The sequence below is a fragment of the Zonotrichia leucophrys genome, chromosome 2 (genome assembly GCF_028769735.1).
Source record: "Zonotrichia leucophrys gambelii isolate GWCS_2022_RI chromosome 2, RI_Zleu_2.0, whole genome shotgun sequence".
NCBI classification, from domain to species: Eukaryota; Metazoa; Chordata; class Aves; order Passeriformes; family Passerellidae; genus Zonotrichia; species Zonotrichia leucophrys.
The window spans coordinates 95,890,979-95,912,952 of NC_088171.1; the positions used below are offsets into that span (position 1 = coordinate 95,890,979).

General features: G+C 34.4%; 1 protein-coding gene and 1 long non-coding RNA gene across 3 annotated transcripts in view; both read left to right on the top strand.

Annotated features, from left to right (window-relative positions):
- NETO1 (neuropilin and tolloid like 1) overlaps positions 1 to 1,160 on the top strand; it is a 62,009-nt gene extending 60,849 nt beyond the window's left edge. For both annotated transcript variants that reach the window (XM_064705747.1, XM_064705746.1), the window contains exon 11: positions 628 to 1,160. The gene's annotated coding sequence lies outside the window, so the exon portion shown is untranslated. The remainder of the gene's footprint in view (positions 1 to 627) is intronic.
- Positions 1,161 to 7,475: 6,315 nt separating this feature from the next.
- Positions 7,476 to 19,158, top strand: LOC135444309 (uncharacterized). The gene is made up of 2 exons (XR_010439201.1): positions 7,476 to 8,462; positions 16,320 to 19,158. It is a non-coding gene; the product is annotated as an uncharacterized LOC135444309 (long non-coding RNA).
- The last annotated feature ends 2,816 nt before the right edge of the window (positions 19,159 to 21,974 follow it).

Genomic DNA, 21,974 nt, shown 5'->3' on the forward strand with positions numbered 1-21,974 from the left:
ACTGCTAGTCTGTCAGTTTATATATGTGTATATATAAACATAGATATGTGTATATACATTTTTATGTGTATATATGTATAAAGCAATTTTATAGTGAAATAATCCGTTAATGGTTTTATTGCCTGTAGATGGCTTAAGTAAATATTTTTCTGCATTTTTTTTTTCTTCAGAGAGAGCATATTTTAACTTAGTTTTGATTTCAGAAAACTATTCATGCAGTAATGCAAACTCTGAATGGAAAAATCTATAATGAACTATCTCATCTCTCTGAAAGAGGGAGTGGACAATCTTCCAATTTAATTTAATTGCCTTTATGCAAACCTAAGAGGTATAGACATATCTTACCTCCTTAGCAAGATATTCCCATTGCACAAAAATACATTTCTTTTTTAATCTGGTTTCTGGCCACAAAGTGCTCCTTAGTTATTAAATATATTTGCAGATTTGCTGGAAACTTTAGGAAGAAATTAGTTCCTGAGATTGTCCTTTTATTTATTTATTTATTTATTTTAAGTCATAGTTTTCTTTAAGTTAATCTATGTCTGTTATTTACTTCTATGTTGTGTGATATGTGGAAGAAGATTTACATTGAATTTTTGTTATATGTACGTTGTTTTCATTATATAGACTGCTTGAGAATAGTGCGCTCCTGGGTGATTTTGAACATGCTACAGTGAAATGTGAAACTATCGTCCTTGGAAACACCAGCTAGAGGTTTTATGGACTCTGACCAGCTATTCTCTTATCATGAAAAAATTCAGCAGTGTTGAGTAAAATTACTAGAAGGCAATAAGACTTTGGTTATTATGCTTATCAGTCATTTATCTTTTTTGTTTTTCTCTCTTCTTTTTGTTGCAAGTAAAATTCCCAATTTCAGGAACAATTTATTGAAATCAGGTATTTAGCCATTCATAATCACTTCAATAGAAACGTTTGTTGGATAAGCATCTAGCAATATGACTGAATTTGACATTGAGAAATTAATCTGCATGTATGTTACTGAATATTTGAGTTGGCAAAAATCCCTTTATTAGATACATTGTAAAAAGCATGCATTCACAGTTATTGCTGTTACTGTTCCATTTCTGTGTCATATGCTTGCTACTTGTAACTTTTATATAAAAATACATAAAATAATGTATAATAATTTCGTACCTTGAGTTTAATGCAATGTTTTCTTTTACCTAATTTACCAATCCTCAGGAGATTAAGCTCAAAATGTAGTTTCTGGGAAGTTGAAACACAGATAGAGCAGAGAAAAAACTGTCTCTCCTCCCTCAATTACTGAACAGAATACGTTAATTTTTAGAGAATTGAATGAATTCATAATAGGTAGATCACCTAATTTCAGTTAAAAGGTTTGTGATAATCTATGTATTCCATTCTGTACTCTTAACTAATTTATTTCCACAGCATTTATTAGGAAGTTTGCTTCAGTACAGTAGAGTAGCAGATTTTTGTCAGTTACACAAATCTTATGGTTGGGTTCAAACTTTAGAAATACAGACACAAACCATTTCCTTATGCAAGACGAAGTTATGTCTGTAATTCAAGCTGTAAGTATTAGTAACCAACACCAAAATCAAAATTGAGAGGTTACGTTTTTATAGAATTACTATAGTTTGAAGAGCCACTAGTATGTAAAGTTGAAAGCCTCCTCATCTAAGAACTCAATAGCCATGCATAAAATCATAGTATCATTATCTATTTAAAGTCTATCTTTCAAGTTCCCTTCCAAAACAAAGCTCAGCTCCTTCTGATTTATCTTGCGTCACTCAGGGTTGTTAGGTTTTTCTGCTTAAAAATGTTGCTAGATTTACTAGAAAAATTGTAAAGAATTCCAAATATGTTCCGAAACTATAAGTACATGGGGAAAAAAGAAAACCTAAAAGACTGACATAAAAAAATAAGGTGATCTATATGAGCTATTTAAATATATATTTGCATAATTAAAATACAGAAAATCTGATTTCTAAAACTATGACATAATAGTGACATGAGAAGAAGGGTTTCATGTATTTGACTACTTTTATATTTACAAGGTATTTTACAACCTTTTTTTTTACCTTGAATAATTTGTTTTCACATATTAGCTGAAAAACAGTCCTCTTTCTTCTGCAGTCATTGAGTCATCCCTCAGTTACATGGGTTTGCAGCATGCACTAATAGTTCATTTCCAGATCAGTATCTCTTCACAAGTTCATATGATTTATCACTGTTTTATTCCTTAACCTCTCCAAGTCCTAGTTCATCATCCCTTTTTTAAGTACATGTTAAAATATTTGCCACGTCCATGCTTAAAATGGATGCACCCATGCATCTTTTATAAAATAAAAGTAGAATTAAAGGCTTGCTAATAGAAATGCATATACATGCAGACACTTGTGTGTATATTTATAGATATTTAATATTGGAGATAGTGTATAAAATAAGGAAAAATCTAAATATGAGTTTAGTTTTGAATGAATTATATTGTTCACACATAAAAATACTGAACTTGTTTTTTAAAGTTGCTGTATAATTATATCTAAGTTCCTCAATCCCACTGTAACATGGTGTTTGTCTAGTCCCTCCTAGACAAGTACACAATAAAATTAGGATTTTTCCGGTGAAGTGTTAACTGAAAGAACTGAACTGGAGAAGACATGGATATTAATAATTATATTGCATGGGCATCCTTCTTTTCTTTTAAAAATATCTAATTTTACCCCAGAAAAAGGAGGGAGAAACATAAAATGCTGTGTAAACAGAACAAGTCAAGCAAAGTGAGAATGTTAATGCTTGATCCTGGAAAGTCCTTTAGAAACATAGTGCTAATAGCTAACTATACCCTAAACCAGAAAAACTACTGTAAGTAAAAAATACATGTGTACTGGAGTAACAGGGTCAAATTATATCTATTCAAATATAAACAAAAATGAATTCAAACACAGATAAAATACTATAATTAAAATATTTCATTTCCAGTAATTGAATTCTTTCTATAGTGAGTGTGAATAATAGCCTAGTCCAGTATACCGCAAACAGTAAAGATAATATTTGCTTCTTATCACACAATAGTAGAATATTTTAATGTGATCAATGAAACTCAAAATATTTAAAAAAGGGGTTGCTGCTGGGAGTAAATAGTTTTCATTTCTTATCAGTATTTTTCATTATTATAAATCCACTTGTTTGAAACCAGAAGGAAGTTCAAACAAGCTTTAAATTTTATGGAAAGGACGTTTGCGTTAAATTTGCACAGTTGTATGTGTTAATATTGTATAACACAGTAAATTACTGAGGATTATCTGAGCTACCAATCCTAGCTTCATGCAATTTACCTCATGTTTGCCTTAAACTAAAACTAAGAATTATATTTTCTCAATAATTTTGTTTTGACTGGTGCAGTGAGTGTGATCTACAGCTATGTTTACAATATGGTTATTTCTTACATACTTATTTAAAATGAGATTTTCTTATCATAGTGCATTGAAATATTGTTTGTATTTTTGTGGTCTGTTTTTTTTTTTCCTCTCCATGGATACAGTATTATGGATATACTTTTCTTTTTGCATGATAGTTGAGCAGCCACACCAATCCTTTTTTTCTGCTCCAGGAAAGATGGTCTTTGCAATTTGTCCGGAACTCTCTGCAGCATCATTTAAAAAACTCAGGAAGTTCATATTGTAAATCATCCTCATTTAAACTTTTTCTATCTTCACAATTCTAAAAACAGCTTGGAAAAAAAAAAAGACTCTGATAAATGTTTGCACCTCATCCTTCAATTTTTCTCAACTTTTATGCTGGAGATATTCTCTTGAACCTATCAACAATGTAGCCAGTAAAAGGGAATAAGAGAAAGTAGGAAGATTTCTTGTTAAAGAGAAATTGTTAGCCCCCACACACTCCCACACCCCTCAAAAAATTAGACAAAGAAAAGAAACACAGAAAGGTAGTATAATTAGAAGAAGAATATAAAGGACTTTTGCTCATACCTATTCCCAAATTTGCAAACATTTTTAGGACAGATAAATTCTTTAACCATCAAATAAAAGCATTCTGTTTATGTCCAGCTCCAAAGGACATAATTAATACTTCACAGAACACTGTCCTACAGAGAAAATTTGGGTTTTTTGGTGTGTCTTTTACTTTATGTGTTAATCTCCCTGATACCACAAAGATATTTCAGCTGAGAGAGCACAGCTGAAGTATACAGGCTTATACAAAGGATAAAAGCTGTGCCATGCAAAACTCTTTTGAACATAGAAGTCTATATCTGATCTGAAAATATCTCCTCATTTGTGGCTCAGCACTTGATGTGAAGTCTTACTTCACAACTCCCCTGCTCTTCATCATTACCTTAGGATCATCTCTCTTTACTCTTTGATGATCACTTTACATCTTTATCACTTGCTGCCTTTCATTTCTGTCCACAGTGAGTTTAGTTCCAGTTTAGTTCTGTTCCCATCTCACCTCAAAATTCACTGAAAATGCTGGAGTCCTACCAGCTCCCTGCCTTTGTGTTACCCTTGAATCCACCACTTCCTTTCCCATCTGTCACTTCAGAGCCATCTGAGTCATACCTTGCCTATAAACAGCAAAACAAAAACATGAGATCTCAGCATATCCTAATCACCCTCAATTTATGTAAAACAAAAGCTATGAAGGTGCACTGCAATGGACAGGAGAATGGGCTCATTGGGGTGTACTGGGTCTGCATTTTAATGACTGTGCATCAGTGTTGTCTGGGCTGTCTACCCCTATGCGTTGGCATGACTGCTCCTGTGATAGCCATACCTCAGTGTTCACCCACCATTTTTCTTCTCCCAGTTACCACCATTGTCAAACCATGTCCAGCACTTCTAATTTTTTTTCTGTGCTGTATTTATGTTAGTATGTATCTCCACACAACATAAATCCATGTTGTTGCCTCCTTCACATACCTATTAAAACAGTGCACAGCCTGGCAAACACCTGCCAATGGTGTGGCAGAGGTAAGGTAAGAGCTGCAAGGTAAGAACATCAGCTACCAGAAAAAGCAGGAGTTGCTGCTTCCATCCATTTTCTTTCCCAGGAAAAGGAATTGTGCTGATCCACAATCTCCAAACAAGGTCACTATGGGGAAAAAAGGGAAAATTGCTATCCCCTTCAAGAAATGAACCCTAGCTGGGAGAACAGAGATAGATTAAGAAGCCCATAATGAAAAAATGGAAAGAATAAGACTGCTTAGATTTCTTTACCAAAGTAAAAGGCCTGATCAACTCTGTGCAGCATCATTTCATCCCTTCATTCTCAGATAAAGGAAAACTGTGGTTCAAGTCGTCTTTATCCCAAGGAGAAGGATGCTACAACTGTGAGTACCCATCATATTCAGACCTCTGGAAGGACTTAAAAGCTTCTTGCATAAGTGTGGGCAGACAAGAACTGGGCCTATCAGGGTAGTCTTGTGCTGCTACATGCAGCATCTGCAACATCGAGTTATTTAGATCTTTTAAGTTTTCCATTCTTGAGTCAGTCCTCCCGGAAGGTACATAATAAACAGATTAAGCTACTTAAAAAATTGTGCTTTACAGGAAAGCAATTACTTGGTATTTTGTTTAGTTGGATGTAAAAAATACTTGTGTGAAAAACATCAACAGCTATTGTGAAAAAAGTAGGTGCTTTTCTTTTTCAAAGATACTAGATTAATTTATCTCGTTAAATGAACCATTCAGTTGGATCAACTGCATCACTAAATGAAAACACTTTTCATCTGAGATTTTACTTGTGAAACTGCAGCGTCTGATTCATACTTTAGTCATATCCTTCTTCTAGATCCTGTTTTTTTTTCTGAGTTCAGTGAAAGTTTCAGTTAGGAAAAATCAGTTTATTGAAAGTGAATGATTTTGACTATCTTTAGTGAAGCCAAAAATTTGATTTAAACTGGGTAAGGAGAGATTCATTCTCATTTCTCTGTGCTAGAGGAGCTTTTAACACAAGTCATCTACTCTTTCTCTTTGTTTTAAAAATCAGTAATTTAAAGAAAAATTTAATGTTCCATACTTAGGCTACCCATATAAGTTTGAAAAGAGAAGTAAACAATGGAAGAGAAGATTAGAAATCTAAAGTAAGCCTATTTTCCCAATGATCAAAGCAAAAATAATATTTTCAGAAATTACAGTTGAACCCTTGGTTACTATACAAGCCCAATCCTAGCCTTCATTTTTTAAATTAATTTCATATTATCATAAGATAAAATTCACCTCAGTAATATGAGTGATTTTTTTATTTTTATACCAACTTAAAATTAAAAATTTAACATTTAAAAATATGTAAAGTGCTGATATCCTTTATTTTAAGCAACTTATTTACTCGTCAGAAAGAATTACTGTCTCTCTTTTTTTTCAGAGACAAGTCTCTGCATTTTGAATTTTCCTTGCCAAATGGAAGACATTTTTAATTTCTTTCCAACATTTTCACTCCCACATTCTACTGACTAGTTTTGGTGTAGAAAACACCCATGGGGTGATTTTGTTTGATATTCTGAGCATATCTGGCACCACTTAAGTAATGAAACAGTACATTACAGCTCTGCCTGCAGGAGGAATTTCTTCAACTGTTATCTAAGTTGCATGGCCAAGATCCAGGCCCAGAGACTTGTGCTGTCATTTGAGAATAACTTCAGTGACATAAAGTATCTTGTTAGCTTTTAGTATCTTGGTAGAAAGTCTACACTAATCTTGGCAAATATTATTTCACTGGAAATAATTTAAATCTTACATTTTTAAAATGTCAACATGAAATCTCCATTTGTTCATATCACCAGCTCTTTGATGATTGAAAAAGAGAGTGGTGTTAACACGGAAAACTTTTAGTTCATAGCAGAAGGCAGCAAGGGTTTTGTGACATTTTTATTAAATATGCAACTGTTTTCAGATCTGGGATTTTTTTTCCTTTAATTCAGCTAGGATTCTTAGTTTTACTCCTCACTTTTGTGATGCAAACTTCATAGCCTTTATGTGTCTATCAGATTAGCATCTCTTTTGCAATTCAGTAGCATACGGGGACTCAAAAAGAAAAAATTCCTGTGCTGGCATATAGTATACAGATTTATAAAATGTCTATCAGATGTCATTAGAGTTTATCTGGATCACAATGTGCTGCTAGAAAATTATTAGGTTAGAGATGCATAAAAATAAAAATAGGAAATTACTCTCGAACTTCTGCACAATTTCAGTTTTGTAAGATTTTATTATTCAGCTGGATTTGGTGAAAAGAGAAATCTCAACAGGCATAAACTTTTATGGAAATCTCAACAGGGACATAAACTTTATATAGCATGAAGTTTTAAACACACATCTGTTTGGAGTATATGGAGTAAAAAGTAAGGGAACATTTAGAAACTTTGAGAAAATGAGTGCTTCTTCTGTCTCAGCATTAATCAAACAGATTTTCTACAAGCTCCTTTCTATACAATCTTTGCATGGTGGTGAACAATCCATTTAAATGGGAGGTAAAAAATGCAATATTTTAGGAGGAACAGAAATAGATCATGGTAGTGAAAATGTTTGGAAGTATGGTGTGTGATTCTGAACCTAGTAAATACACCTTGAAACACTGCAAAATTTTAGTCCCTTTGATTTCCTTACTATGAGGCCTATGATTTAAAGCTGTGACATACCAAGGGCATAATAGCCAATTAAGTAAATGGGAAGTTTCTCTCTTAGAGTTCCTGAATCAGAATCTTGTCATTCAGGCTCTGAGGCTCAGCACCCTCTGCTGCTGGTGGCACAAAATGAGCTGATGATAATTGAGAAGGCTCCTTCTGACGACTCTTGTTGTTTTTGTTAGCACTACACAACCCACCTCCAGCTATGATGGTAATAACACAAGTTAGTGGGTGATGAAAGCTTTGGTTCAGTTAACATTTAACATAGATGTATTGCATTTTACCAAATTAAAGTAGAAATTAGAGGGTAGCTAATTTAATTTGAAATACATTCTATCACTCTCTCTGGATTTTCTTTAGTATTCTTGAAACCTGTTCACTGATAAACACCTATCAAATGTTTCTTATTTTACGCCATGGCTCAAATGACATTTAGCTAGAGAATGAAGTTCTGAAGATTTAAATTTTGTTGTTTTACCTCACCACTTGACATTTATTAACATTTCAAAGCTCTCCAGCCTCTCAGGATCTGCTATCCAGTTTGAAGCTGTTTTCTGTCAGTGCTGAATACCAGTGATGTCAGAAGAAAGGAGAAAAACTTTTCATCAGAAGATAACCAATCCATTTTCTCAATGAGAAGAACAATCTGAGTACTAGAGCCATGTGGGGCCTTCTACTGCTAGGTGGAAAACCCCCCTAACATTTCAGTTCACCAGGCTGTATTTTTGCTATGTGAAAACAGTCCTTGTCTTCAATTTCAAAGCCTATTGTGGAGAAAGTGGAAGTCAAAGAGGATGATAAAGGAAAAATAAAAAGCAAAACCCCAGCAGTGGTAAGTAAATAAATAATTGTACACTTGTGCTTAAAATTAATGTACAACATTGTTGTAGTGTGTTGTTAAGTTTCTTGTGTTATTCCCCCAATTTATGTATGGTTCTCCCCTATTATGTGTAAAATGGTTTCGTTCCCCCAGTTTTTCCCGCCAGTGCTAGCCTGTCAGCTAAGTTGCTATAGTAACCGCTATTCATAGTTGCCGATATGTAATTGCTCCTCCCCTGGTTTCCCTTATAAGTGAAAGTTGTTTCCTCCCTGGGTCCAGTCAATCACTCCCTTTCTCCTCCCAGGTTTCGAGAACCTTCTCCTCTCTGGAGATGGTGGTTAGCTGGAGTCCCAGGACACCTCCTTTACCTTTTGATTATTGGTCTCCATGGAGTGTCAGTTCTGTGAAGTTCATCCCCTCACCTTTCCCGATTGGTTCCGCCTGTACCCACCCCCCTCCTTTATAATCCTGTTTTCACCCCCTATGAAAAAACTTTTTTCCCGGTTGGTTTCCCCGCGTTTGGATCCCGCAACACCTTCAATAAACCGATGTTTAACCCCCGGGAAATGGTCAGCTCCGTTCCTCTCCAATACCAGCGGTGTAAGCCAGTCCGCAGCCAGCACAGCCCGAGGCCATCAGACGCCGAAGGGTGCTGGCCAGGAATTGCAGAGGGGCGTCGGCCTTTCGCCCTCAGCTAGTCGGACTCTAAACTTCGGGCCACATATGCCCACCTCTGCACAACATAATATGGGGTGGAACCAATTCTGTTCCTTTTGGATAATTTGCAAATCTTCTAATGATTTTATGGAGAGTGTTTTTAGACCTGAATCGGGCATTGTCTGCTAGCACTTTAGTTAAGTTGTCTTCATCTACTTCTAAGATTTATGGACTCTCTTCATTCCTAAATGCTGTTTAAAGGTGTTAGAAAGACAGTTCTGACAATTTCCACTACTTCACTTACTTTATAAATCATATCTAGATCATATATAGATCACAGGAACTACAATATGGAACTCCTGTTGAGCTTAGACAAACATTGCATAGCTATGGCATCTAGTCAGTATTGTAATCATAGAACATTGTTTCAAAAATGGGGCAAAATACAATGTAGTTTTATAATGTCGCATTCAAGGATGCAATCCACAAAAAAACCCTAGAAAAGGACCTTTTAGAGAGAAGGCAGTACAGAGTCACCTCTGAGGAGCTTTCTTTTGTCCTTTTTCATATGCTGATTTCTACAGTAATAGCAAATGTGAAGGAGAAAGAGAGAACAAAAGCATAAAAGAGATTTTTTCTTTTATGATAATAGTAATGCTTATCTCTGCATCTACTGCTTGGGTAATGTATTGTTTGGGGAGAATTCTGTGCTGATACAGACTTTCAATCATAACATGCAAGGATGATGCTTATGCAAGCCTTCCCCAAGATCTCTATTGAAGTTTCATAAAATTCATAAATGCAATGAACATGAAATGACAATATTGCAGCATTTCAACTTTGTTGGTTTCAGCAGAAAATTCATTCCAGATTAAAAAATCTACAGAAAGCTCAAGTTTGAACAAAAGTCATGAATCTCTCCCCACTCCAAGTCATGCATATTGTGGAGTTTAATACTGCCTAATTCGTTAAAATGTGGTGCTTATGCTGACATATGCAATCAATTTTCTATTGTGGCATGCTTTCCATTACTTATTATGCACATCTCCCAGATACATGGGTATTCCATTACGAGCACAGGAGTTTGTATGTCCCCAGACAGCAATAAGCAGTCATCAGCTTGCTGAAAACTGCAAATGTGCCCAAGATAATGCTGCTGCAAGTATTTGGACTGATATTATACAAAGAAGTTGGACAGAGAAATGCAAAGGAAGCCTTTCATCTGTTTTCAGAATATTTTATGCTTGGCATTACAAAACATATTTCAATTTATATGATGATGAACATACATTAAAAAGACTTATCTGTTCACTTTCTGAAGGTGCTGGTAGTGTTTTATTCTGGGTCAAAAAAGATGCAGCTAAAATATCATGATGTTTAGGAAATATCTGTTCAACCAGCTCATGACTAAGGAAACTCCACCCTAACTTTATTTGTATTTTGTTATTGATTTCTGTGTCTTAAATCCCTCTTATTTTGTTATTGATTTCTGTGTCTTAAATCCCTTTAATGCTAGTTAAAAGTATTTAATATCTCAAAGCTGAATCTTGGTTGAAATCTTGGAGAGTTGAACCTTTTCTGGCTTAAGCACAGCAGAAGCCAAAGGAAAGATGGGTCCTTGTCATTTCCCCAAGTCTGTGCCGCTGCAGGGAGACTCAGGAAGGAAACAGCCTCATCTGAAAAACCTCAGGAGATTTTTAGACTCTTCAGCCTATCAGAAACCAAAGTACTGTAAATAAAGTCCTGCATCTATAAAATGCTTTTTTTACTGTCATCAAAAAAAACCCCAAAAAACATGAGAGGAACGTTAAGGCTGTCTGACATCCTTCTAATTTATTGGAGGTGACATTCTTCTAATTTATTAGTAGGTGATTGCTCATCTGCATTCTTTTTCATGAAACTCTGAAACTGCTCTGGGGGGTTTTAAGCTTAGCCTGCCACATGAAAGAAAATGGTCTCCAACCAGTGGGCCAAGGAATGGGACGCCTCTTTGCTCCTTTAATTTTCCCTATTAATGTAATGAATGTTTGTCTTTAAATAGAAAAGGAATAATTCTCACATGAGTTATTTAACAGAGAATTATGCAAGAACAACTACAGTGTTGTGCTTCAGGCAATTAGTTTTATAATTTTTTTCCATTAAGCTGAATTCACAGCTTCAGGTAACAGTATCTGAAACCTCACAGTTGAAGGCAGTCTCTGATATTGCTTTTGTCTTTCCATGTTTAAATTCTGCTATTCCAATAGAATTTGGGAGCTCCTACTTCTGAGGGCTGTAAGAAAATCCCTAGAGAAGAAGAGATGCTTCACAACACATTTCTTACACAGCAGCCACCCCTCCTGTCCATGCAGTCACTCTCACAGATGACCAAGGTCACAGGGGTAGTAGCAACCAGCAGCACTTGGAAGAAAAAGACCCTGAGGGGTTGTTGAAAAAGGGAAACTGAGGACTTTTCCTACTGTACTATTGCTGCTGCTTTACCAGTAACAACTGACAAGTAATCTTGCAAACACTAAAAGGGAGAGAAATTTTCCTTTGTCAGCCCCTCCTTATGTGAACTTACACCTTATCGGAGTTTACAGCAAATGCTGATTGGCAGAGGGGATTATAAACACAGTAGTGGTCTTTTCCTATCAACTAATCTTGCCTTTTCATTTAGTTTTTAGAGGACAGTTCCGTATTTTTTGTGTTTAAATAGACCTACCCTGACTCCAAGGTTTTTAGACACCTCAGGTTTTAGTGCAGGACAGCTTTTTAACACTTCAGTCGAGTAGTCCATTTCTACTGGAAAGCTCAGTGTCCAGTATTGTTATTTAAATTAATTTATAGTCAAAACTACTCTCCTCATGAATACTTATTTCTTTTGATCCAGGTCAAAACAAACTCAATTGACTGCCTCTGTGATGAATTTCAATAAATCTTTCTTATTTCTTTTTGCTAAAATGGGAAGATGAAGGAAAGAAGGTAACATATTTTATCTGAAGTCAGTTTCTAATTCAATTAGAGCTTCATCTTGGCCCCATTGAACTCACTGGGCTTTTTGCCACTGAATTTAATAAGGTTAGAATCAGACTCATAACATGCAGTTTCTTATTTCTTCCAGATAACCAATTAAAATATTAAATATCTCTGGGTGAACATTTCCTTCTCATCCACATGTTCTTTGATATTGTGTTATTGCTTTTTCGTCTGTCCTTCTGTAACTTTTAATTAAGAGTTCCTTTGTGTGTAGGTAAAGGGAGGCTACTTTATTTTAAAACTTTTCAGGATATGCTTTTGTTTTGATGGTTTCTAAAGAGAGAAAAAGCAGGAACAATTTTTTTTTCCTAGTGGAGGTTTAATCTACCAAATGTGCTTGCTTGAGGATGAATTGGGAAATGAGATGATGAATAAGGAGTATGAGAGCAAACATACGCTTTCTCTCCTATTTTAATTTAAAAAAGAAAAAAAGGGAAAAATTTATTTGATTATTAAGAATCATTGTTCATCAGACTCTCCAGAAAAAATAAACCTCCATTATATTTAACAAAATGTTCATTGTGAAAACTAGATTATTATTACTGATAGTTGGATTAATTTCTGAAGCCTTATTACATTTATCCATTCATTCTTTTTAAATCTATCAGATCAATGCTCACACCAGGGATAACTGAAAATAAGGCCTTTTGATCCAATATTTTGTTATTAGTTGCTATCCCTGACAATACAGGTAAAAGGAATGTGATATCAGGGGCTGAAGATTCAGATAGGAGCTTGAAGCAGGAGAGGTGGGCGAAGCGACACCTCTAAAAGATTCCTGAATGTTGGTCTATTCTTACACAAACAAGGAAGCTATTTCAGCGGTGGAGAGAAGAAGGGAAAGGGAATGTAGAGGCTGAGGGGGGACCCCATTGCTCTCTAAAGCTACCTGAAAGGAGGTTGTGGTTCTGTGGGAGTCAGTCACTTCTGTCATTTTTCAGTTAAAAGAATGTGAAGAAACGGCCTTAATTTGTGCAAGGGAAAGTTCCAATTAGATATTATAAAAATGTTTATCACTGAGAATGATGGTTAATCATTGAAATAAGTTGCCCAGCGACATTGTGGAGTCATCCTCTCTGGAAGTGTTCAAGAGGAGTCCAGGTTTCTCACTTGGGGATAGGGTTTAGGGGTGATTATGGTGGTGTGAGGCTGATGGCTGGTCTAGATGATCTTGGAAGTCTCTGACAATATTTACGATTCTGTGCGACTCTGGCTTGATTTTCCTTCAGATTTGTTCTGGTGACCATGTACTTGTTGGGTGGCAGAGCATGTACCAGTAGCACTGCCTGGCTAATACTAGAACAAAGATGCATTACCCTCCATTCAGGCAAATATTTGAAAATCCTAACGTTGCTCTAAGCAAAGGTTTTGCACTACAGTTAATGGTTTGGGCCTTAGGTGCAAGTCCAAAAATATGCTAGTTATCACTTTTCTGTGCACATTCACACAGCATATTGGTATATGCAATATGGTAACTGAAGGTCTTGAGCATCTGAAATTAAGGAAAATTTAATTTTTTACTTGGGTTTAATAATATAGCAGGGAGATAGAAGGGGAAAAAATAAAATTCCACCCAAACTATTGATGTTCCAAGTCAGTAAAACATTATTTTTAATGGTGTGATTAAGTCTATTTTTTTTATTTTAAAACCTAAATTAAAGAGTGTAGGGTGATAGATGCATGAGGGCAATTCCCATTACTTGTAAGAATTAAACTATTGGCTACTTACAAGGTTTTCTAATGATAAAACTGTCTTGCAAATTCATTACAGCCTTGTTTATTGATTTATCTAGGTCTCTAAGGAATATTACAGACTGATCTGAAATGCCTGCCTCATGTATATTGAAAAGACTTAAAACTGCTGGAACCAACCTATTTGATGTCTGAATAACCTTTTCTAATTGTTGACTTTAGCTTAAAGAATATATTAGATGCTACCATGTCATTAACTTTTCCCTCTGATGAGGGTTCTTGAGTGTTTTCCTGCACACTCTAACTTCCTTGCTCTAAATGTAGTAAGGGCAAGAAAGAACTTTTCTCAATTCAGCCTTTTGCTGAGAAGATCTTGCCAGTAAAAAATTTCCTCTTGACTGATATTTTTTCTTTTGTCTGAAAATCAATGTACAGTCTTTTCTATGCATTGTACATCCTGGACAGCTTCCAAGTTTTGAAATCTTGCCAATGTCACTGTAAGACAGGAATGTAATATTTATTTAGTTAAATCAAATGGGAACCACAGATCAAGATATTATTTATAATGCAATGGCACGGGCTAATTTTAGTAGCCGAGCTATATATGTGTTAAGGAAGCAGTTGCTAAACCTTCCTTAGAGAGCTTTGATGTCTATTGATCTTGCTGATTGTAGCCACACCTTTCATCTGAAAGTGATAACTGGATAAATTGAAAACCACATGAAAACAAATTAATGACTTTTATTTAAACAAGTAGAGGGGAAATTATTTTGTCTATATTAGCTCCAGAAAACAGAATTTAAACTGTGCTAATTTTCTCTTTTTTTTTCACCTGATCCAGGTGGTGGGATCCTTTCATTTTCTCTTTCAGACTTTGGCTTGAATGAAGCAATATTGAATAAAATTAATTTCAACAAGAATGAAGGGATGGAAAAAAGACACTGAGTTAAACTGAAAAGAGTCCTTGTATTTGTTCAACAGAGTTGCAATTGGGGGTAGTTTCTGTGCTACTAAATACTATATTCAAAGCTGAAGTAGTGTATCTGGCCAGAATTTTTAGATAGAGGAGAAAAAGGACTTAGAAGAACATGTTAGACTCAACTCAGGTGTTCCTTGATATTGGTCAATGACTATGTGAGTTTCAGATGTCATTAAAGTTACCTTGTATTATGAGCAAATTTTCCTTTGGCAAAAACTAGCAAGATTTGAAAAAATTCATGTTTATTTTACAGCAAAATAATAAGATTACTTTTACTTTCAATTCATCTAGGCAAAGAAAGAGAGGTAAAAAATGACATCATTTTATTATAATATTCAGATATTTTGGAGAGAAATATATGAGTTTGTGATGATTCATACCATGGATCCAAACATGAGTTTTTTTATTTTGGGAGAGTCCTTGGCTGGGCAAGTTTTTATTTATGTATATGCAAAATAAACCTACTCCTCTGGAAAACTGATGTATTTTGATGTGAAGATTTAAGATCTCCTTCCTTTATCTCTAAAATTATTAAGTATAAGAGTTGCCAGCAGGCTTTTAAATTGTTTAAAACTAAATGTGAGTGGTCAAAGAGTATTGAAAAAATGTCACTAAAAAAAGAAGTAAAACTGAAAGCACAAAACCTTAACATTTTACTGGCTTAGCAGGAGGATGGTGACATGTTTGCAAGAATTTATAGGTCAATAAATGTACTTATATTTTAATAGCAAATACTATTGAAATTATGGCAAACTTCCATTGATTTCTTAAGTCCTAGAATAAAACTTTATAAATATCCTTATAAAGTACATGGCAACTCTGCTACTGTTTAGCAGAACAATTAGTAATTGGGGTAAAAAATATGCTTCAACTTTTGATCCATTTTTGTTAGTATGAATAATCAACATAAAATAATAAATAGTGCTAATGGCAATTTAATGAAATGTGAATAGTGAATAGCACTAGAGATCTTTGGAAATGGCTGATCTATCCATCACTTTATCAGAAATGCAATTTTTAAATAGTAATATAATAAACTGTGTTTCAGATTTTTATTTTTAATAAAATAAATCCTATTACAGATATATTTTATATCTGATTTAATAACACTATTCTTATTCTATCCAGTTACTGTCTGTCTGTCAAAGTTTGTAACAGTATAACATTCACAATTCACATCTGCAAGTTCAGAAAACTTAGTGGTACTATTGCTATTTGTAATGTCTTTTTATCACTTTTCATTATTTATGAACTGATGGTGCTTTGTTGTGCAAACTGAGAAAACACTTTGAAAAATGTCATGTCTCTCCTTATCTGTTAATTTTAAAAAGTACAGCAAAAACATTATATATTTAAGTATGTTATAATTTTTTAATTTGCTCTTTGTAATCAGGCCTCACACTAATCTCTCCAAAAGCATCAACATTTATTGGTCAAACAAGAGTCTACACTGTATTTCTGAAGTGTGCCCTGAAAAACATAAATTTCTTTGGCTCCATTTGCTCTTCCTGTTTTCTCATTAGGATGCCCAAGGATTTTCACTGAACTGGTTGGATTGACTATAACCAGGAACTGAAAATTTAAAGGTTTCTTCTCACTGAAGAAGATCAAGACTTCATATTTCAAATTCCAAATGGAATGACAACCTACAGTGAACTTGTTCAGCTGAAATTTCCGGGATCTTAGGCACTCCAAGCTACTGGAAAAACATCCTGTTATTAATCCTGGATTAATGAAGAGAATGGACTTAGGGCATGATCCAGAGCCCATTGTAGTCAATGGGAGACTTTTTCCATTGACTTCATCGGGGTTTGGATCAGGCCTTTACTACCTAAAATGAATAAACTCCCAGCAAAATCTGCTATAAGCAAGTGGCATCCTTTCCTGAGATCTTAGAAGATATTGAAGACAATAATAGCCATGCCTTCCCCATGACTATGGCTGTGTGTGTGGCTCACTGCTCATGGGGAGCACCCAGTGTAGCTTAAAAGCAAAGAAAACCCTTAAAAGTCGAAGCATTGCTGGTCACATTCAGAATATCTGGTCTAGGAAGTATGGATTTATGTTCCTAAAATAAATTGTTAAATTACGAGAAACAAAGCTGATACATTTCTGAATATTTCTTAGTTTCTAGGGAAAAGGGATTATTTCGGTTTAAAACTCTCAGAAGTCTAGTATGTGAATTCTTGATGTTCAGAAGTAAAAGCAATAATGTCAACAGAGACTTTACTTTCTGTGACCAAACCTGCAATGATAGTACTAACACAAAATCATCAATTAGTCTATGAAGAGTGATGATTTTCAAGTGTCTCTAAAGAACAACAATATGGTACAACATTGAAGGCAAATAAAGGATATATTTAAAAATAAAAAAATAGAAGGGATTTGCAAAGTTCTTGTTTAGTACTGGTTGTTGTGGGTTTCTTAAAAAAAACCCCAAAACTCTCCTAACTCTTGAACCTGTGTACTTTCCAAATAAAAAGTGCTAATTAAGTCATGTAAATGTCTGAAATCCTGAATTCCTGATAATACAGGCAAAGCAATGGCTTCAGGGCTTTTGGCTTCATAGTCTTGATTAGTTACATGACATCTGACTTGGGCATCTGCAGGAGTGTCTCTGTCTAAGATGCCTCTAAAGATAACACTTTTGTAGCAGAAAACTTGTCATGTGTCTGCAGTTGTTTAATATTGATCTGATTAATTGTGTCCCAAAATTACCTCTATCTCTATATCTGGTTATGAAAGAAACAAATATGGTAACTAAAAAATACTTTATATATTTGAGCACATAATTTTGCTTTCTACTCCATCCTCATGACACAAACTGAGAACCTTAAAACACTTCAATCAGCACCAACCAAAATCCAGAGGTTGAACAGTGAAGTGATTGATACAGCCTTTGGACTTCCAGAAATCCTTTTTGTAGCAGTAGAGAGAACTTAGACATTGCCAATTGTAATTTTCAAAACTTTGAAGCAAGTGATTTACAAAGGGAAGAAGAAAGACTTTGAAAGATTTTTGAAAGATGTTCTTAAATCTGGACACCCTTGTTACATTCTTCTCCTTTTCCTCCTGTGTGAAGGTACTAATATTTTCCATTTCTTGCCAACACTCTGAAGTAATTGCTGCCTTGTACTTGTAGAAAGTTCTGTCAAAAAGTAACATTTTTTAACAGACCACTTTGTTCCTCATTTCCATGGCATAATGACATGCATAGAGAGGAAGAAAAATTTTTTATATGGCACCTTTGAAAGAGTTATTTGTAATGCTTTATTTTTTATTTTTTCTTTTTTTTAATCAAATAATATCAAATAATATGGGGCAGATTGTTGGTGCTTCTGAGGCAATTAAATCTTTCACAGTAATTCCATAAGGACAGAGTTTCTTGGTTGACTGAAAGAGAACTTAAGTGGAAATGGACCTGCTTGAAAAATCTCTTTGGGAGATATAATGATACAGTGAAACTCCTCAAGAACTCTTGCTTTTATATTTAATCTAAATTTCTTTTCCCATTAGAAGTTAAATGCATTGATCTTGCTGGTTTACACACATTTTGGGGAAACATTATAATCAAAGCATGTATTGTAATTGGGATCATTATTTCACGCTATAATTTGTTTTCTTATAAGAAGTTCAATGCCTTACTAGGTGACTCTTGTCATGGTTTGTATCTCCCCTGATTGATGTGATCCTATTTGACCCCATTTTTGCAGCTTGAAATGCTGTATAGGACAAAAATTCTATTTGAACACTGGTAAGATTCACCATTATATTTTCCATTTTCCACTTATATTCTATAAGTCTGATTGATATGACTGTAGATGATAATGCAATTATACTGTAAATCTCTATATGTGAATTATAGATACAGTTTTGAGGTTGACTTTGGGCCACTGGTTTTTGAAATTTGCTATTATATTGGCTAATTTTTAAATAAATGTTAAGATTCTTCTTTTATATAATCTCTTCCATTCATTATATTATTTTCTTGTTGCTAGTTCTTAGATTTCAGCAATAACACTGATTAAAACTATTTATAGATTTCCCTCTGTAATTAATCTGTTTTCCTAACATTCACAAGAATGTTTATAATATGCATCTTTATATTCTTGAAAAAATTGTATGATAATACTGCCAAAATATTTTGGAATTGTTTTCCTTTAAGCTCTGTAAATTATTTCTGTCATTTATGTTAATATATTTTAATTCAGTAAAAATAAGCTAACAAACTGTGAAGGGCGTAAACTATAAACCTCTCAACAGCTTTGGCAAGCAAGAAAAGTCATGAGAAAATATGAATGGGGATTTGGAGGATCTGTTCTCTGAGTGAGTGATGTTATAAAATAAAGACTTTATGGATGATGAGTTTCATCTACAGCTTGAAAAAGAATCTGCATATGTTTTACAGAGCATAAATTCAAAGTGACCAAATTACAGGGCTGTCACAAAACTTCCTTTTCAGTTGTCTTCTTAAGACAAATCCCCTTTTTTCCTTTACATCTGGTTTGGTTTTGAGGTTTTTAAAAGCACACAGAAACATGAAATGCAAGAATTCATTCAAGCATGTCAGTGTGGTGTGGCAAATTGCATATTATCCAGGTTCAGACAGTGCTCTGCAGAAAATTTATGTGTTATATCTAGAAATTTGTATTATCTACAGACCACCTAAGACCTGCATTCTTAAGAATCTTTGAAGTGAAGTCAGCTTTGAATTTATCTATGAAATTATCACTGTTTCAAATATATCTGGAATACCTTATTGCTAGTTTCTCTTTTCAAAATAATGTGTATGCATTAGCTCAAAAGAGAGGTGAAATGGTTGAGCATTAAAAAACCATGCTGATGGACAAGATGGCATAGAAAATGAACTGAAAATTATAGGGAAGTGAATATTTATGTAGGTTTGTCTCATTGGTTAAGGTTTATTTGCTACTGAAAGTCACAAGCACACAGGAAAATAACTCCTCTAATGTACAAAAAGAGAGCAAATGGATTCTGATATGAAAATTAGTTACTTAAGCAGCTATTACATGCAGGGATATTGAATGAAGCATTGTTGTTGAAAAGTGGTTTTGATTTTTTTACACATCATGTAATGGTTGAAGTAAGGGTATAAAACAATCCATTAATGTGTTGTGGCATTTTTTATAAATACCAGAGAGAGAGAATTTTGATTTTGTATAGGAGCAGTGCATGTTAGAAGAAAAAGCATATCAAGACCTCTTAATCTGACAATTTATACCCTGAAACTGAAAAATTATTTTGATTCACAGATGAGATTCTCAAATTAATTTGTCCTAGGAAATCAGTTTCATTGCTCAGAGCTTATATATTTGAAAGTACAAACAGTGCATAGGAAATCATGTGTTCTGAGAACTTGAAAGTAAGTCTCAATTGCCATACTTATCTACACATGGGCAAAACACTGTTCCTAAACTGAGATGTGAAAATCTGCCACGCAGACACAAAGACACACAGACACCTAAACACCCTCTTCACACAGAGTCAATACATTTGCTATTCACTATTTTGATGGCTCAGTTTCAGTACTTCTGGCATATCTTATTTCTGAGAGAATTTTTGAGAGAAAATATTCCAAATTTTTTTTGGAAAAAATTTGGAAAATTAATTATAAGAACAGCAAATACAGATACGACATTGTCACATGTAAAAATAAGGTTTAGGAACAAACTAGGTCTAGTCTGAGAAACACAGGTGTGTTTCTAAGGTGGTCTGCAGATGTTTACTGTTCAGCCTTGAAATTTGCTTTATTCAGAATAGAACTACAGTGGATAAACCACCACCTCTTTACTTTGATAACCACACACTGGGGTGCTTCAACAGTTTCACTGTGTATAAAATCTGCAAATTTTTGTGCCTGCAGTGGGCCTCTCCTGTTATTTCTCTAGCTATTGAAATTCTCAAAATTAAATATCTTAATTTTTGCTTTCTTCCATATCCTTATTAACTGGTTATCACTAATAAACTTTGAAGCTGAATTTCTGTATTGTTTTCAACTCATGCAAGCTACCAAGTGAAGTTGGCAATTGTAAATGTCATGTGAATATGGTATTGAAGAAGACAATTACTGCAATTACCAATTTAAATTTAAAATTCTCTTTTTTCAGTATTCACTTGATCTCTCAGATGAAGACTGAGAGTGTGATGTCACTGAATTATTTTTAATAAAGAATAACCTGCCCATACATTCTTTATGGTATATTAGCCTGAAAAGAAAGATGATGAAGGCAGTTTAGGTTTTGAGGGACAGACTGGAACCTTTTCATTTTGGTCTCTACAGCATGAAAATTCCAAGCCCTCAAATGTCTAAGGGCCAGAAAAGAAAAACTGTTTGCATTAATTAATTTATTTTGAATCTACTTCTACATACCAAACACTGAAATTTCAGAACATAATTTTTTAAGGAGATCTGACAGCTGAGTTATAAACTTTCCCTTATAATCTTATCAGGTAAAAAGGAGGCAAAGTTTTCAACAAACCTTTTTCATCTTTTCAGGTATTCATCTCTGTCTGTGTGTTCTCTTTAAATTTCCTTTGTGAAGTTAATGGCACTCTCTTTTCCAGACTTCTCGTTTATTTATTTTCCAGATCTGGCCCAGAGGACAAAACATCAAGATGGATCTGATTTTGCATATTAATTGTCAGAGCACTAACATATAGCATAGGTGTTTCTGTTTTAGTAGGAGATAAATTGCATCCTTTTGGCCTGTGGAAATACTGAAAGTACTATAAGCTTTCATGGTACCAGATGGTTTCTAATTATTAATGCCATTGCCTGGAAGATTGTTTTTAGTCAATGACAAACTCACATTATATTTGCATTTAAATGGCTCTCAGATGTACCCAATAACTTCTCAATACACTGTCAGTAGGGACATAACTCCAATTCTGTACAACACCTTCACCAAAGCAGCTACTGGCCAGATGTCTGTGCATAAATTGAATGCACTGTGGCTCTAGTGATGTCTGGTTACCTTTTACTTCTTTCACCAAAACAAGGCTTTGCCCCCTCCCCCGATAAACAAACCTCTGTCTTTAACATGACAACCTCTTACATCTCTTTCATTATAATTTTCCCTGGGCTAATGCATCATTCCCTAATGAAGTGAATTACTTCCAAGTACTACAGGTGGTGTGCCTAAAAATCTATGTAAAAC